The sequence below is a fragment of the Panthera uncia genome, chromosome C2 (genome assembly GCF_023721935.1).
Source record: "Panthera uncia isolate 11264 chromosome C2, Puncia_PCG_1.0, whole genome shotgun sequence".
Classification (NCBI taxonomy): Eukaryota; Metazoa; Chordata; class Mammalia; order Carnivora; family Felidae; genus Panthera; species Panthera uncia.
Window position 1 is genome coordinate 143,399,381 of NC_064810.1, and position 6,821 is coordinate 143,406,201.

Sequence of the window (6,821 nt, forward strand, 5' to 3'; positions counted from 1 at the left end):
TATCCTTTTAAAATGAACTGGTAATTCAGTAAGTAAAATATTTCTCTGAGTTCTGTGAGCTGCTCCACCAATTTAATTGAACCCGAGGAGAGGGTTCGATTATAGCTAGTGGTCAGTCAGAGCAAAAGGAACAACCTGGACTTGTTGTTATTGTGGGGGAAAGAGCGCCAGTCTTAAAGGACTGAGTCCTTAACCTGTGGGATCTGACATTATCTCCAGGTAGATAGTGCCAACGTGGAGTTGAATTGTGAGACACCCAGCTGGTGCCCGAGAACTGCTCCGTGGGGGAAAACCCCACTGTCCACTTTGGAATTGAGTGTGGAGCATTTTACGTGCTCTAGTTCAAGGCCCTATGTAGGATCAGAGCAAACATTTGCATTGTAATTACTGTTGCCAGGCACGGTAGCACGCACACTTCTTGCAAAAAATCTATGAACTAAGTGTTATTATTATCATCCCACAGAAAAATTACATAACTTGTCCATGGACACTCAGCTAGGAAGGCGGCAAAGCTAGGATTCAATGTCAGGCAGCCTGACTTCCAGAGTCTGTGCTGCTGGTGCACTAAAATCACAACACTCTCTTTAAAAAATTAGATTCCTTTTATTCAAACCAAGCAAACTCTCCTAGTGTGCTCCATCGATCCTTGTTAGGTGGTCTATTTAGGCAGGCCACTTGTTCTTTGCTTCGCTTTGGGCAGTACGGACCAGCTGCACGAAGGACCACGCAGCCTGGTGTGATGCCACGGGAGAATGTTAAGGAATGCCACACCACAGAACCTGATCACATTACACAATGCTCTATTTATAAGGATCCCCAGGAAAAAAAAAATCTTTCCTGACATTACGGTCAGGAATAGTTACAATTGTTCTGAACAATTGGTTCACTTTGAATAACTACTATTTGGTTTAAAAACAAATATATGGCCCTACTACCGAGGACCTCAGGTTATGCATTTTTCTATCTTCCTCTACCCAGGGGTTATTTTGTGCTCTAACCTTTGCTCCGTAGATTCTGTGCTAATTCCTTACTTTAATGTGCTCGTAATTTGTGAATACTTGTATGTTTTTCTAAGCACATTTTATTTTATTTTATTTTTTAAGGGTTATTTACTCATTTTGAGAGAGAGAGAGAGAGAGAGAGCAAGCAGGGGAGGAACAGAGGGAGAGGGAGAGAAAAAATCCCAAGCAGGCTCAGTGCTATCAACACAGAGCCTGACATGGGGCTCGATCTCACGAACTGCAATATGATGACCGGAGCCAAAATCAAGAGTTGAACATTTAATCGACTGAGCCACCCAGGCGCCCCTAAACACATTTTTGAGTAAGACAAGCTATCAGTCAATTAATAAAATCATGTGTACGAAGATAGTTTTGAGGTCTTGTGCAGCAGAATTTAACTCTGAGTATCCTGATCTTGACTCTGAAGTATGGGTGTATATGCAAATTACACCATTGGTCACCCCACTGGAAATTCTAGAATATTACTAAAAGAAAGTTCCTGGGAAAATATTCCACTGAGAGAAGACGGGCCAGAGAAGAAGAAAGAGATTTGTTGAAGACGGCATCAGTGAGAATGCTCTCAGGTAAAAGAAACAAAAATACTAAACTATAAGGAGATATACAATTTAAGCACAGCAATTTTTATTTAACAAGAAGTCTAGGGGTGCCTGGGTTGGTTCAGTCGGTTGAGCGTCCGACTTCAGCTCAGGTCATAATCTCTCAGTCCATGAGTTCGAGCCCCGCGGCCAGCCCTGTGCTGACAATCTCAGAGCCTGGAGCCTGCTTCAGATTCTGTGTCTCCCTCTCTCTCTCTCTGCCCCTCCCCTGCTCACATTCTGTCTCTGTCTCTCTCTCAAAAATAAACATTAAAAATTAAAATACCCATATTGAAAAAAAAAAAAAAGAAGTCTGGAGGCAGCCCCTTTCGGGGTTCCTTCATTAGCTCGGCCATGACAGTATGGATGACTGGGGTCCGCCACGCATTCTCTTGGACCCCACCCTGGATGGTAAGGCGGCTGTTGCCACTTCCTCCAGGGCTCCTTCACCTGACTGCTTCCAAAGGCAGGACACAGAGGCCAGGCAGGGTGGTAAGCAAGCTCTCCGTAGATACTCGTCTGCTTTCATCACGGAGGAAGAATCCTTCTTAGAAGGACTCCAGAAGACTGCCCTTACATCACCCTGTTCAAAACGACGTGACAGGGCCGTTCTTGGCTGCAGGGGAAGCTGGGAAAGGCAACATCGAGTTTTTATCCTTTATAGTAGAAAGCAGAAAAGCAAAAGTGGGGCTGGGAACAGTCTTGAAGCAGCCAAATATTGCTGTCTGCCACGAAAATTCAATACTAAAAAAACACTGGGGATATAAAATATTTAATAATGTTGATGGCCTGCACAACAGCCAATCAGAAGAGAGGATGGCTTTGAACAGCTGGTTAGACCGTAGCGGGGGCTGCCGTTTCCGTATTAGTCTTGATTACATACAAGTCCCCAAAAACATTAGTGAAATTCTCACAAGAATGTTCATGTCAACTTTGTAGTTCTTCCCAGGAAGGAAATACAAGAGCTTTTATTTAATCGGGCTTTGAGGAGAGGGGTGTGCTGGTAGTCAGCAGTCCATAGGGAGACTTTCAGGGGTTCCTCTTCAGGTTGGAGGGCAGGTCAAGGCCACAGGTCCCTCAAATGACCACCTGCCTTTGTCAGAGCGGCTCTGTGTTTGTTCTGTTTCTGTACTGAGTTTAAAAAGCAGTTAGCTGCTAGCAAAATGTCTGAAAAACACGGGTCATTTGTGGCAGCTGTAGTGTAGGGTTTCCCAAAAAGTGATCTGGATCAGAATCCCCTAGGCATGCTTGTCTAAAATTCATCTTCCTAGATCTTATTCCAGACCCATAAATTAGATATTCTGATTCATTGATTTGGGGTAGGGCCCAAGTGTCTGGCTCTGAAGCAAGATCTCAAACTGGAAACCCACCAGGATCCCCTAGACCCAAAACCGCCCTAAAAAGTCACCTATTTCAATAATTAAAGATGTGAGCAAAGATTAAGTTACAAGGATGATTATCCCTGCTTGTCTTTAATGGTGATTTTTTTTTCTTTCCTAAATTCTTGTTTGACATTCAGCCTTGAAATGCTCATACGGATTCTGAAATTACATTTCTGGTTTCTCTTGGCTTGTGTCTACGTAGGCAAAGTAAAAAGTGAAATATTCATTGGAAGTGTTATATATAAATCACTTCTTGGTCCCTGCCGGGAATGCTTTGTTCCTTTCATCAATTGGGCAATATTTTAGAATAATTGTTTCAAATGACTGATGTAAGCTGTTTTTTTTTTTCCAGGAGTTAAATAAAAACAGGCAAGGACAGACACATGCAAGAAGTACCTTGCAAATGGTAGAAATTCAGGTTCTCTGGTATTAGATCACGGCAGGGTGAGATTAAATTTCAAGCCCGGAGACTTTCATTTCAGTGCTATTCCTGTGATTGCAAAGCATCCTCAAGCATTCCTTCGCAGTAAGAATTACCCTTTCAGTTAATGCAATTGTTCCTAACAATTAAACAGAAAGGCCCTAAGAAAATTACGGTTTCTTTTTGTGTATCACAATAGGAAAGGATAAACTGTAGATTAATTAAATGCTCTTGCTTCTGTTTCTACGTGGCTTTGGTTTTTCAATTCAGAGTTAAAGCTTATGCTCTTGCACTGAAAAGCCTGTTTATAAGATCATTTTTAATCCTCTTCTGAAAAGGTTTAATTTGTAATGGAGTATGCTCTCTCCTCTACCTTAATTGTTCACAACAAACAATGCAAATGAAAATGTCTTTTATGGCATGGAAAACTGGGGATAAGAGAATTCTCACACATTAGCTTTCAGTATGTTTTTATAAATTCTCCGGAAATGGTATTATATTTGAATAAGGGCCCTCTCCCATTACAATGGAAACATTGAACAAAAGAATGAGAGCACAGGTTTCTGTCCCAGAGGTAAGCCCACCAGGACCCAACATGATAATAAAGAGCAATAGTTTTGATTAATGACTCTAGTGAGTAATAGTTCTGTTCAGGTTTTATCTCCCCTGCCTTTGCTCTCTCCTGGTCCCCCTGCTTCCCTTTCTTTCTCCTTCATTTCAGTGACGTCTCATCTCTCGTTCATCTTTTAGGGTCCTTCGTAGGATTTCTTTAAAATAACATTTTGTGTATTTTATAAAAATACCAAAGCAATAAGAGAAGAAGAACTGAAACCGGCAATGAGCCGCAGTAAATTGCAAGGAAAAAAAAAAGTGTCCCTAATAACTAAATGTTCAAACGATTTAAGCTGGAAATGTTAGCACGCGCACACACACGTGCACACGAAGAGTAAAAAAAAAAAGCGTACTGGAAAAATAGATCTTACTCAATTGATCCTTTCGAAAAGCACATGACCTCATCATTCACCACTAAAATAAAGAGGCTTCTTAGCATGAAAAGATTCTGTACCTTCATTTTGTCTAGTGTGGGAGTTTTCATTTGCTTCATTTCCATTTCAGTTTGTATTTGTATCTTAATAGAAAAAGTCAACCTGATCCCGAGCGGACCTCAAAATCATGATGCAGAATGGAGACCATTGATAAAAGGTAATCCCCTTTTCTCCCAGCCTGGTGGATGAGATCTGGATGGATTAAATAGATTTGGACCAAACCAACAATGTAGTCATTGATTTATGAAAGTCCCAGCTGTGAGCTTGGCATCAGACCAGAAACCATTTTTTGGATGCCCTACTCAGGAAAGACAGCCAAACCTCTTCTTTGCCAGCAAGGTAGAATCATTAAAGAATCCAGGGATCAGAACACTCACAAAGTTTGGAGACCATAAACTGGCCTTCAGATGTATGTCGTTTGGGTTTTAAATATTTTTAATGCATTTCCAGTGTTTAAAAATGATTTAACATAGAAAAGCAAGATAACCAAACTTTTGGGGAGAAGTATAAATATCTGGCAACACTGTACCTGCATGTGGCGGTGACTGGCAAGAACGAGGGAGGCGCTACCCCCTTTGGACGGAATGTGGGAGCTCTGGTTTCCAGCCTCCACTTCCTTCTCTTGCTTGTGCCTGGCCCTCTTCACTCACATTGCTGACTTCCCGGGCTCTGTGGCCGTCTGAGCGTGTGTCCCCTGATGCAGTCCAATACCTGCACTCTTTCAGATGAGCAGACACGGTCGTAAGAACGGCGGAAGTCAGCTTACCCCTCAGTGGGCTAATGATGAACAGAACTCCGAGGGTCAGACTCCCCTGTGCTGAGAAGGCGATGTGGTATCATTCCAGACACAAGAATCCCAGAGAGAGAATCCCAGAGGTCAGGATGTGTGGGCAGATTTCCTTACCTGGATATGCTTCTGCTGTCTCCCAGTAAACTGGGAGTCACATACCAGAGATTAGAGGCTTACTGTTACTGTTATGAACTACATGCCTGTTCTTACCGGAAAGGCCAGGCCCAATTCCCAGGGCCTGATTAGACATGCGATAGCCCTCCCATCTAACAAAGATTGCACAAGAGCATGCTAAGGGTAGGTCTGGGAGTGGCTGGCCCCCACTGCGGTCAATAGACTCTAGGCACTGCCTGTAGACAATGCTAAAAAAGTAATAAAATTGACTAAAAGTCAGCCTACATTTTATTAACACCATGCACTTGCAAATCTGAACCATGTCAGTTACATAGAGATGTTCCTCCCTAAAAAAATACGTTGTTGTTTAACTGCTAAACAATCACTGTGGTTATCATTGAAGCTTAAAAATATATATGTAAGCAGAAAATTAACATATTTCAGTACAGCTGCGTGACACTCAGAGAATTCTCAGTGAGACAGCCTGACCCACAACACCTAGACCTAGCTATATATGAATTCCCTTTGAGAGTAAATGAGTAACGGTTTGAAATCCTTTGAGCTGGCTTCAGGCTAAGTTCCTGTACCACGCATTCCTGTATTTAAAGGGTGACTTGGAAATAAATAATGATGGCACGATGATTGCAAAGACGAGAAACAGAACTTGAGTGACGAATTCATTGCATCGTGTTTTAATTTCTGTTTATAATTTTTCAGCTACAGAGGCATTTGCTTAAAGCCCCTAGAATCAATCACACTATCTTGAAGACACAAATCTATGGGTAGATGCATTTTGGAGGATTTATTATAAAGTGGAGTTTTTAAGGTCTCTGCCAAATTGATCCTTACATTTAAAGTATTTCAGAATTATTTCCACATATGTTGCTTAACATAAAAACAACTCTTGGAAATTAAAATTAATAAAGTATGTTCTCTCATCAACTGCAGATGAAATAGATTGAAAACTCTAGGTATACTCTTTTTTTTCCAGGAATATGTGAAGAAGATTAATTTTGGTGAGGTCATCAACAAATCGCAAGAAACTAAGCCTCAAAACCGAACTGTGATGTTGTTATTCATTACTCTGGGTGAACCCTATTATGGTATACATTCTCTTCTTTGAAGATCGCATTAATGTACTTAAAAAGTATTAATCTATTACTCTGCGCTTCTTTGAAGCCATTATTATCATGAATCCTTTTACTTCAGAATAACACTAAAAATAATTTTATCTAATGAAGAGTGGTGGTGTTAAAAAAGGATAAGCTCCAGGCGGCAATTATGCTAGACCTTTCACCTTGTGAAGTACCATGCTTCACCTTTACCCCAAACTAGATTCCTGTGACTTATCAGATGTGGGCAGCAGGTCTTCACCTGGCCGCCATCTGGGTGGAATTTATTATCTATCATAGAATTCTCTGCACTATGAGATTTTCCTAGAGGCCCCACTCCTGAAGAGTCAGGGAGTTAT

General features: G+C 41.4%; 1 long non-coding RNA gene across 2 annotated transcripts in view; it reads right to left on the bottom strand.

Moving 5' to 3' along the window:
* LOC125921388 (uncharacterized) overlaps positions 1-5,440 on the bottom strand; it is a 59,416-nt gene extending 53,976 nt beyond the window's left edge. The window contains exons 1-2 of one of the 2 annotated variants that reach the window (XR_007457403.1): positions 5,351-5,440; positions 4,976-5,164 (exon numbers count right to left, since the gene is read on the bottom strand). This is a non-coding gene — a long non-coding RNA (uncharacterized LOC125921388). The other variant, XR_007457402.1, reaches the window with a different exon arrangement.
* Between the last annotated feature and the right edge of the window lie 1,381 nt (positions 5,441-6,821).